Here is a 12634-nt window from a genome sequence, read left to right on the forward strand (position 1 = left end):
TTTTCTAAGAGTTTGTGCTTTGAGCGGCTCCTGGGAGACAAGTGTTAGATGCCGATGCTCCAGTGCAGGTGTACTGTATCCCTTAGACCTTCACATTGACCATGAAACGCAGAAATTGCATCGGGATTGAATACAAAATGCACAATGCCGACTTACGTACAAGAAGAGTAAATCGTCTAAGAGTTTGCGCTTTGAGCGGCTCATGGGTGACCAGAATTAGATTCCGATGCACCAGTGCAGGTTTACTGTATCCCTTGCAACTTCACAGTGATCATGAAACACAGAAATTGCATCGCGATTGAATAAAAAAGGCACAATGCCTAAGTAAGTACAAGAAGATTGAATCTTCTGTGAGTTTGTGCTTTGAGCGGCTCCAGGGTGACCAGTATTAGATTCCGATGCACCAGTTCAGGTTTACTGTATCCCTTGGACCTTCACATTGACCATGAAACACAGAAATTTCATTGGGATTGAATACAAACCGGACAATGCCGACTTAAGTACAAGAAGAGCGAATTTTCTAAGAGGTTGTGGGTTGAGCAGCTCCAGGGAGACCAGTATTAGATTCCGATGCACCAGTGCAGGTTTACTGTATCCCTTTGAACTTCACATTGATCATGAAACACAGAAATTGCATTGGGATTGAATACAAAAGGCAAAATGCCGGCGTAAGTACAAGAAGAGTGAATCTTCTAAGAGTATGTGCTTTGAGCGGCTCCTGGGAGATCAGTGTTAGATTCCGATGCACCAGTGCAGGTTCACTGTATCCATTGGACCTTCACATTGACCATGAATCACAGAAATTTCATCGGGATTGAATACAAAATGGACAATGCCGACTTAAGTACAAGAAGAGTGAACCTTCTGGGACTTTGTACTTTGAACGGCTGCAGGGAGACCTGTATTAGATTCCGATTCGCCTGCGCAGGTTTACTGTATCCCTTTGACCTTCACATTGAGCATGAAACACAGAAATTGCATCGGCACTGAATACAAAAGGAACAATGCCGAATTAAGTACATGAAGAGTGGATTTTCTAAGATTTTGTGGTTTGAGCGGCACCTGGGAGACCAGTATTAGATTCCGTTGCGCCAGTGCAGGTTTTCTGTACCCCTTGGACCTTCACATGGACCATCAAACACAGAAATTGCATCGTGATTGAAAACAAAAGGCACAATGCCGACTTAAGTACAAGAAGAGTGAGTCTTGTAAGAGTTTGTGCTTTGAGCAGCTCCTGGGAGACCAGTATTAGATTCCGATGCACCAGTGCAGGTTTACTGTATCCCTTGGACATTCACATTGACCATGAAACACAGAAATTGCATCGGGATTGATTACAAATGGGACTACCGACTTAAGTACAAGAAGAGTCAATCATCTAAGAGTTTGTGCTTTGAGCGGCTCCTGGGAGACAAGTATTAGATTCTGATGCACCAGTGCAGATTTACTTTATCCCTTGGACCTTCACATTGACCATGAAACACAGAAATTTCATCGGGATTGCATACTAAATGCACAATTCCGACTTGAGTACAAGAAGAGTGAATCTTCTAAGAGTTTGTGCTTTGAGCGGCTCCTGGTAGACCAGTATCAGATTCCGATACACCGGTACAGGTTTACTGTATCCCTTGGACCTTCACATTAACCATGATACACAGATATTGCATTCGGACCAATACAAAAGATACAATGTCGACTTAAGTACAAGAAGAGTGAATCTTCTAATAGTTTGTGATTTGAGGGGCTCCTGGGAGACCAGTATTAAATTCTGATGCACCAGTGCAGGTTTACTGTATCCCTTGGACCTTCACATTGACCATGAAACACAGAAATCGAATCGGGATTGAATACAAAGGGAACAATGCCGACTTACGTACAACAAGAGTGAATCTTCTAAGAGTTTGTTCTTTGAGCGGCTCCTGGGAAACCAGTATTAGATTCCGATGCACCAGCGCAGGTTCCCTGTATCCCTCCGACCCTCACATTGGCCAAGAAACACAGAAATTGCATCGACATTTAATACAAACGGGACAATACCGACTTAAGTACAAGAGGAGAGAATTTTCTAAGAAGTTGTGGGTTGAGCAGCTCCAGGGAGACCAGTATTAGATTCCGATGCACCAGTGCTGGTTTACTGAATCCTTTGCACCTCTACATTGACCATGAAACACAGAAAGGGCATCGGTATAGAATACAAAAGGGACAATGCCGACTTAAGTACAAGAAGAGTAAATCTTCTAAGAGTTTGTGCTTTGAGCGGCTCGTCCGAGACCAGTATTAGATTCCGATGCACCAGTGCAGGTTTACCGTATCCCTTGTACCTTCACATTGACCATGAAACACAGAAATTGCATCTTGATTGAATACAATATGCACAATGCCAACTCAAGTGCAAGATAGTTGAATTTTCTAAGAGTTTGTGCTTTGAGCGGTTCCTCGGAGACCAGTATTAAATTCCGATGCACCAGTGAAGGTTTACTGCATTCCTTTAACCTTTACATTGACCAAGAAACACTGAAATCGCATCGCGATTGAATACAATGGGACAATGCCGACATAAGTACAAGAAGGTTGAGTCTTATAAGAGATTGTGCTTTGAACGGCTCCTGGGAGACCTATATTAGAATCCGATGCACCAGTGCAGGATTACTGTATCCCTTGGACTTTCACAGTGACCGTGAAGCACAGAATTTGAATTGGGATTGAATACAAAACGAACAATGACGACTTAAGTACAATAAGAGTGAATTTTCTAAGTGTTTGTGGTTTGAGCGGCTCTTGGGAGACCAGTGGTTGATTCCGATGCACCAGTGCAGGTATACTGTATCCCTTGGACCTTCACATTGACCACAAAGCACAGAAATTGCATCAGGATTGAATACAATAGGGATTGCCGAGATTAGTACAAGAAGAGTTAATCATCTAAGAGTTTGTGCTTTGAGCGCCTCCTCGGAGACCAGTATTAGATTCCGATGCACCAGTGAAGGTTTACTGTATCCCTTGGACCTTCACATTGACCATGAAACACAGTAATTGCATTGGGATTGAATACAAAAGGGACAATGCCGACTTAAGTACAAGAAGAGTGAATCCTCTAAGGTTTTGTGCTTTGAGCGGCTCCTGGGAGACCAGTATTAGATTCCGATGCACCAGTGCAGGTTTACTTTATCCCTTGGCCCTTCACATTGACCATGTAATACAGAAATTGCGTAAGGGATTAATACATAAGGCACAATGCCGACTTAAGTACAAGAAGAGTGAATATTTTAGAGTTTCTGCTCTGAGCGGCTCCTGGGAGACCAGTATTAGATTCCGTTGCACCAGTGCAGGTTTACTCTATCGCTTGGTCCTTCACATTGACCATGAAACACAGAAATTGAATCGGGACTGAATACAAGAGGGACAATGAAGACTGAAGTACAATGAGAGTGAATTTTCTAAGTGTTTGTGGTTTGAGCGGCTCCTCGGAGACCAGTGGTAGATTCCGATGCACCAGTGCAGGTTTACTGTATCCCTTGGACCTTCACATTGACCATGAAACACAGAAATTGCATCGGGAGTGAATACAAAAGGGACAATGTCGAGTAAAGTACAAGAAGGGTGAATCTTATATGAGATTGTGCTTTGAACGGCTCCTGGCAGACCAGAATTAGAAACCGATGCACCAGTGCAGGTTTACTATATCCCTTGGACTTTCACAGTGACCGTGAGACACAGAAATTGCATTGGGATTGAATACAAAAGGAACAATGCCGACTTAAGTACAATATGAGTTAATTTTCTAAGCGTTTGTGGTTTGAGCGGCTCGTGGGAGACCAGTGGTAGATTCCGATGCACCAGTGCAGGTTTACTGTATCCCTTGGACCTTCACATTGACCATCAAACACAGAAATTGCATCGAGATTGAATACAAAAGGGACTGCCGACTTAAGTACAAGAAGAGTTAATCATCTAAGAGTTTGTTCTTTGAGCGCCTCCTCGGAGACTAGTATTAGATTCCCATGCACCGGTGCAGGTTTACTGTATCCCTTCGACCTTCACATTGAGCATGAAACACAGAAATTGCATCGGGATTGAATACAAAAAAGACAATGCTGACTTAAGTACAAGAAGGATGAATCTTCTAAGAGTTTGAGATTTGAGCGGCTCCTGGGTGTCCAGTATTAGATTCCGATGCACCTGTGCAGGTTTACTGTATCCCTTGGACTTTCACATTGACCATGAAACACAGAAATTGCATCGGGATTGAACACAAAACGGACATTAACGACATAAGTACAAGAAGTGTGAATCTTCTAAGGGTTTGTGCTTTGAGCGGCTCCTGGGAGACCAGTATTAGATTCCGATGTACCAGTGCAAGTTTACTGTATCCCCTTGGACCTCCACATTGACCATGAAGCACAGAAACTGATTCGGAATGGAATACATAAGGGACAATGCCGACTCAAGTAGAAGAAGAGTGAATTTTGTAAGAGTTTGTGCTTTGAGCGGCTCCTGGGAGACCAGTATTAAATTCCGATGCGCTAGTGAAGGTTTACTGTATCCCTTTGACCTTCACATTGACCAAGAAACACAGAAATCGCAACGGGATTGGATACAAAAGAGACAATGCCGACTTAATAACAAGAAGAGTGAGTCTTCTAAGAGTTTGTGCTTTGAGTGGATCATGGGAGACCAGTATAAGATTCTGATGCACCAGTGCAGGTTTATTGTACCCCTTGGATCTTCACATTGAGCATGAAACACAAAAATTGCATCGGGATTGAATACAAGAGGGACAATGCCGACTTAATTACAAGAAGAATGAATCTTCTAAGATATTGTGCTTTGAGCGGCTCCTGGGAGACCTGAATTAGATTCCGATGCCCCTATGCTGGTTTATTGTATCCCTTGGACCTTCACATGGACCATCAAACACAGAAATTGCATCGGGATTGATTACAAATGGGACTACCGACTTAAGTACAAGAAGAGTCAATCATCTAAGAGTTTGTGCTTTGAGCGGCTCCTGGGAGACAAGTATTAGATTCTGATGCACCAGTGCAGGTTTACTTTATCCCTTGGACCTCCACATTGACCATGAAACACAGAAATTTCATCGGGATTGAATACTAAATGGACAATGCCGACATATTTACAAGATGAAAGAATTTTCTAAGAGTTTGTGGTTTGAGCTGCTCCTGGGAGACCAGTATTAGATTCCGAAGAACCGGTGCAGGTTTATTGTATCCGTTGGACCTTCCCATTGACCATGAAACACAGAAATCGCATCGGGATTGAATACAAAATGCACAATTCCGACTTGAGTACAAGAAGAGTGAATCTTCTAAGAGTTTGTGCTTTGAGCGGCTCCTGGGAGGCCAGTATTAGATTCCGATACACCGGTACAGGTTTACTGTATCCCTTGGATCTTCACATTGACCATGATACACAGAAATTGCATTCGGACCAATACAAAAGATACAATGTCGACTTAAGTACAAGAAGAGTGAATCTTCTAATAATTTGTGATTTGAGGGGCTCCTGGGAGACCAGTATTAAATTCTGATGCACCAGTGCAGGTTTACTGTATCCCTTGGACCTTCACATTGACCATGAAACACAGAAATCGAATCGGGATTGAATACAAAGGGAACAATGCCAACTTACGTACAACAATAGTGAATCTTTTAAGAGTTTGTCCTTTGAGCGGCTCCTGGGAGACCAGTATTAGATTCCGATGCACCAGCGCAGGTTCCCTGTATCCCTTCGACCTTCACATTGACCAAGAAACACAGAAATTGCATCGACATTTAAAGCAAACGGGACAATGCCGACTTAAGTACAAAAAGTGAGAATTTTCTAAGATGTTGTGGGTTGAGCAGCTCCAGGGAGACCAGTATTAGATTCCGATGCACCAGTGCTGGTTTACTGAATCCTTTGCACCTCTACATTGACCATCAAACACAGAAAGGGCATCGGGATAGAATACAAAAGGGACAATGTCGACTTAAGTACAAGAAGAGTGAATCTTCTAAGAGTTTGTGCTTTGAGCGGCTCCTCCGAGACCAGTATTAGATTCCGATGCACCAGTGCAGGTTTACCGTATCCCTTATACCTTCACATTGACCATGAAACACAGAAATTGCATCGGGATGGAATACATAAAGGACAATGCCGACTCAAGTAGAACAAGAGTGAATTTTGTAAGAGTTTGTGCTTTGAGCGGCTCCTGGGAGACCAGTATTAAATTCAGATGCACCAGTGAAGGTTTACTGTATCCCTTTGACCTTCACATTGACCAACTAACACAGATATCGCATCGGGATTGAATACAAAACGGACAATGCCGACTTAAGAACTAGAAGAGTTAGTCTTCTAAGAGTTTGTGCTTTGAGCCGCTCCTGGGAGACCAGTATTAGATTCCGATGCTCCAGTGTAGGTGTACTGTATCGCTTGGAACTTCACATGGACCATGAAACACAGAAATTGCATCGGGATTGAATACAAATGGGACAATAACGACATAAGTACAAGAAGAGTGTATCTTCTAAAGGGTTTTGCTTTGAGCAGCTCCTGCGAGACCAGTATTAGATTCCGATGTACCAGTGAAGGTATACTGTATCCCTTGGACCTTCATATTGACCATGAAACACAGAAATTGCATCGGGATTGAATACAAAATGCACAATGCCAACTTAAGTGCAAGATAATTGAATTTTCTAAGAGTTTGTGCTTTGAGCGGCTCCTCGGAGACCAGTATTAAATTCCGATGCACCAGTGAAGGTTTACTGCATCCCTTTGACCTTCACATTGACCAAGAAACACTGAAATCGCATCGCGATTGAATACAAAGGGACAATGCCGACATAAGTACAAGAAGGTTGAGTCTTATAAGAGATTGTGCTTTGAACGGCTCCTGGGAGACCAGTATTAGAAACCGATGCACCAGTGCAGGATTACTGTATCCCTTGGACTTTCACAGTGACCGTGAAACACAGAAATTGAATTGGGATTGAATACAAAAGGAACAATGCCGACTTAAGTACAATAAGAGTGAATTTTCTAAGTTTTTGTGGTTTGAGCGGCTCTTGGGAGACCAGTGGTTGATTCCGATGCACCAGTGCAGGTTTACTGTATCCCTTGGACCTTCACATTGACCACAAAGCACAGAAAATGCATCAGGATTGAATACAATAGGGATTGTCGAGATAAGAACAAGAAGAGTTAATCATCTAAGAGTTTGTGCTTTGAGCGCCTCCTCGGAGACCAGTATTAGATTCCGATGCACCAGTGCAGCTTTACTGTATCAGTTGGACCTTCACATTGACCATGAAACATAGTAATTGCATCGGGATTGAATACAAAAGGGACAATGCCGACTTAAGTACAAGAAGAGTGAATCCTCTAAGATTTTGTGCTTTGAGCGGCTCCTGGGAGACCAGTATTAGATTGCGATGCACCAGCGCAGGTTCCCTGTATCCCTTCGACCTTCACATTGACCAAGAAACACAGAAATTGCAATCGACATTTAATGCAAACGGGACAATGCCGACTTAAGTACAAGAAGAGAGAATTTTCTAAGATGTTGTGGGTTGAGCAGCTCCAGGGAGACCAGTATTAGATTCCGATGCACCAGTGCTGGTTTACTGAATCCTTTGCACCTCTACATTGACCATGAAACACAGAAAGGGCATCGGGATAGAATACAAAAGGGACAATGTCGATTTAAGTACAAGAAGAATGAATCTTCTAAGAGTTTGTGCTTTGAGCGGCTCCTCCGAGACCAGTATTAGATTCCGACGCACCAGTGCAGGTTTACCGTATCCCTTGTACCTTCACATTGACCATGAAACACAGAAATTGCATCGGGATCGAATACATAAGGGACAATGCCGACTCAAGTAGAACAAGAGTGAATTTTGTAAGAGTTTGTGCTTTGAACGGCTCCTGGGAAACCAGTATTAAATTCAGATGCACCAGTGAAGGTTTACTGTATCCCTTTGACCTTCACATTGACCAAGTAACACAGAAATCGCATCGGGATTGAATACAAAACGGACAATGCCGACTTAAGAACAAGAAGAGTTAGTCTTCTAGAGTTTGTGCTTTGAGCCGCCCCTGGGAGACCAGTATTAGATACCGATGCTCCAGTGTAGGTGTACTGTATCGCTTGGAACTTCACATGGACCATGAAACACAGAAATTGCATAAGGGATTAATACATAAGGCACAATGCCGACTTAAGTACAAGAAGAGTGAGTCTTTTAGAGTTTCTGCTCTGAGCGGCTCCTGGGAGACCAGTATTAGATTCCGTTGCACCAGTGCAGGTTTACTCTATCGCTTGGTCCTTCACATTGACCATGAAACACAGAAATTGAATCGGGACTGAATACAAGAGGGACAATGCCGACTGAAGTACAATGAGAGTGAATTTTCTAAGTGTTTGTGGTTTGAGCGGCTCCTCGGAGACCAGTGGTAGATTCCGATGCACCAGTGCAGGTTTACTGTATCCCTTGGACCTTCACATTGACCATGAAACACAGAAATTGCATCGGGAGTGAATACAAAAGGGACAATGTCGAGTAAAGTACAAGAAGGGTGAATCTTATATGAGATTGTGCTTTGAACGTCTCCTGGCAGACCAGAATTAGAAACCGATGCACCAGTGCAGGTTTACTATATCCCTTGGACTTTCACAGTGACCGTGAGACACAGAAATTGCATTGGGATTGAATACAAAAGGAACAATGCCGACTTAAGTACAATATGAGTTAATTTTCTAAGCGTTTGTGGTTTGAGCGGCTCGTGGGAGACCAGTGGTAGATTCCGATGCACCAGTGCAGGTTTACTGTATCCCTTGGACCTTCACATTGACCATCAAACACAGAAATTGCATCGAGATTGAATACAAAAGGGACTGCCGACTTAAGTACAAGAAGAGTTAATCATCTAAGAGTTTGTTCTTTGAGCGCCTCCTCGGAGACTAGTATTAGATTCCCATGCACCGGTGCAGGTTTACTGTATCCCTTCGACCTTCACATTGAGCATGAAACACAGAAATTGCATCGGGATTGAATACAAAAAAGACAATGCTGACTTAAGTACAAGAAGGATGAATCTTCTAAGAGTTTGAGATTTGAGCGGCTCCTGGGTGTCCAGTATTAGATTCCGATGCACCTGTGCAGGTTTACTGTATCCCTTGGACTTTCACATTGACCATGAAACACAGAAATTGCATCGGGATTGAACACAAAACGGACATTAACGACATAAGTACAAGAAGTGTGAATCTTCTAAGGGTTTGTGCTTTGAGCGGCTCCTGGGAGACCAGTATTAGATTCCGATGTACCAGTGCAAGTTTACTGTATCCCCTTGGACCTCCACATTGACCATGAAGCACAGAAACTGATTCGGAATGGAATACATAAGGGACAATGCCGACTCAAGTAGAAGAAGAGTGAATTTTGTAAGAGTTTGTGCTTTGAGCGGCTCCTGGGAGACCAGTATTAAATTCCGATGCGCTAGTGAAGGTTTACTGTATCCCTTTGACCTTCACATTGACCAAGAAACACAGAAATCGCAACGGGATTGGATACAAAAGAGACAATGCCGACTTAATAACAAGAAGAGTGAGTCTTCTAAGAGTTTGTGCTTTGAGTGGATCATGGGAGACCAGTATAAGATTCTGATGCACCAGTGCAGGTTTATTGTACCCCTTGGATCTTCACATTGAGCATGAAACACAAAAATTGCATCGGGATTGAATACAAGAGGGACAATGCCGACTTAATTACAAGAAGAATGAATCTTCTAAGATATTGTGCTTTGAGCGGCTCCTGGGAGACCTGAATTAGATTCCGATGCCCCTATGCTGGTTTATTGTATCCCTTGGACCTTCACATGGACCATCAAACACAGAAATTGCATCGGGATTGATTACAAATGGGACTACCGACTTAAGTACAAGAAGAGTCAATCATCTAAGAGTTTGTGCTTTGAGCGGCTCCTGGGAGACAAGTATTAGATTCTGATGCACCAGTGCAGGTTTAATTTATCCCTTGGACCTCCACATTGACCATGAAACACAGAAATTTCATCGGGATTGAATACTAAATGGACAATGCCGACATATTTACAAGATGAAAGAATTTTCTAAGAGTTTGTGGTTTGAGCTGCTCCTGGGAGACCAGTATTAGATTCCGAAGAACCGGTGCAGGTTTATTGTATCCGTTGGACCTTCCCATTGACCATGAAACACAGAAATCGCATCGGGATTGAATACAAAATGCACAATTCCGACTTGAGTACAAGAAGAGTGAATCTTCTAAGAGTTTGTGCTTTGAGCGGCTCCTGGGAGACCAGTATTAGGTTCTGATGCACCAGTGCAGGTTTACTGTATCCCTTGGTTCTTCACATTGAGAATGAAACACAGATATTGCGGCGGGATTGAATACAAAATGGACAATGCCGACTTACGTACAAGAAGAGTAAATCTTCTAAGAGTTTGTGCTTTGAGCGGCTCATGGGTGACCAGTATTAGATTCCGATGAACCAGTGCAGGTTTACTGTATTCCTTGCAAATTCACAGTGATCATGAAACACAGAAATTGCATCGGGATTGAATAAAAAAGGCACAATGCCTAAGTAAGTACAAGAAGATTGAATCTTCTATGAGTTTGTGCTTTGAGCGGCTCCAGGGAGACCAGTATTAGATTCCGATGCACCAGTGCAGGTTTACTGTATCCCTTGGACCTTCACATTGACCATGAAACACAGAAATCGCATGGGGATTGAATACAATAGGCACAATGCCGACTTGAGTAGAAGAAGATCGAATCTTCTAAGAGTTTGTGCTTTGAGCGGCTCCTGGAAAACCAGTATTAGATTCCGATGCACCAGCGCAGGTTCACTATATCCCTTCGACCTTCACATTCACCATGAAACACAGAAATTGCATTGAGATTGAATACAAACAGGACAATGCCGACTTAAGTACAAGAAGAGTGAATTTTCTAAGAGGTTGTGGGTTGAGCAGCTCCAGGGGGACCAGTAATAGATTCCGATGCACCAGCGCAGGTTCCCTGTATCCCTTCGACCTTCACATTGACCATGAAACACAGAAATAGCACCGACATTTAATACAAACGGGACAATGCCGACTTAAGTACAAGAAGAGAGAATTTTCTTTAAGTTGTGGGTTGAGCAGCTCCAGGGAGACCAGTATTAGAATCCGATGCACCAGCGCTGGTTTACTGAATCCTTTGGACCTCTACATTGTCCATGAAACACAGAAAGGGCATCGGGATAGAATACAAAAGGGACAATGCCGACTTAAGTACAAGAAGAGTGAATCTTCTAAGAGTTTGTGCTAAGGGTGGCTCCTCCGAGACCAGTATTAGATTCCTATGCACCAGTGCAGGTTTACCGTATACCTTGTACCTTCACATTGACCATGAAACACAGAAATTGCATCGGGATGGAATACATAAGGGACAATGCCGACTCAAGTAGAACAAGAGTGAATTTTGTAAGAGTTTGTGCTTTGAGTGGCTCCTGGGAGACCAGTAATAAATTCAGATGCACCAGTGAAGTTTTACTGTATCCCTTTGACCTTCACATTGACCAAGTAACACAGAAATCGCATCGGGATTGAATACAAAACGGACAATGCCGACTTAAGAACAAGAAGAGTTAGTCTTCTAAGAGTTTATGATTTGAGTGGCTCATGGGAGACCTGTATTAGATTCCGTTGCACCAGTGCAGGTTTTCTTTATCCCTTGGCCCTTCACATTGACCATGAAACACAGAAATTGGATCGGGATTAATACATACGCCACAATGCCGACTTAAGTACAAGAACAGTGAATCTTCTAAGGGTTTCGCTCTGAGCGGCTCCTGGGAGACCAGTATAAGTTTCCGTTGCACCAGTGCATGTTTACTCTATCGCTTGGACCTCCACATCGACCATGAAACACAGAAATTGCATCGGGACTGAATACAAAAGGGACAATGCCGACTTAAGTAGAAGAAGGGTGAATCTTATAAGAGATTGTGCTTTGAATGGCTCCTGGGAGACCAGTATTAGACACCGATGCACCAGTGCAGGATTACTGTATCCCTTGGACTTTCACAGTGACCGTGAAACACAGAAATTGCATTGGGATTGAATACAAAAGGAACAATGCCGACTTAAGCACAATAAGAGTGAATTTTCTAAGAGTTTCTGGTTTGAGCGGCTAGTGGGAAACCAGTGGTAGACTCCGATGCACCAGTGCAGGTTTACTGTATCACTTGGACTTTCACATTGACCATCAAACTCAGAAATTGCATCGAGATTGAATACAAAAGGGACTGCCGACTTAAGTACAAGAAGAGTTAATCATCTAAGAGTTTCTGCTTTGAGCGGCTCCTGGGAGACCAGTATTACGTTCCAATGCACCAGTGCAGGTTTACTGTATCCCTTGGACCTTCACATTGAGAATGAAACACAGATATTGCGTCGGGATTGAATACAAAATGGACAATGCCGACATAAGTACAAGAAGAGTGAATCATCTAAGAATTGGTGCTTTGATTGGCTCTTGGGTGACCAGTATTAGATTCCGATGCACCAGTGCTGATGAACTGTATCGCTTGGACCTTCACATTTACG

Source organism: Schistocerca piceifrons, chromosome 3, assembly GCF_021461385.2.
Source record: "Schistocerca piceifrons isolate TAMUIC-IGC-003096 chromosome 3, iqSchPice1.1, whole genome shotgun sequence".
NCBI lineage: Eukaryota > Metazoa > Arthropoda > Insecta > Orthoptera > Acrididae > Schistocerca > Schistocerca piceifrons.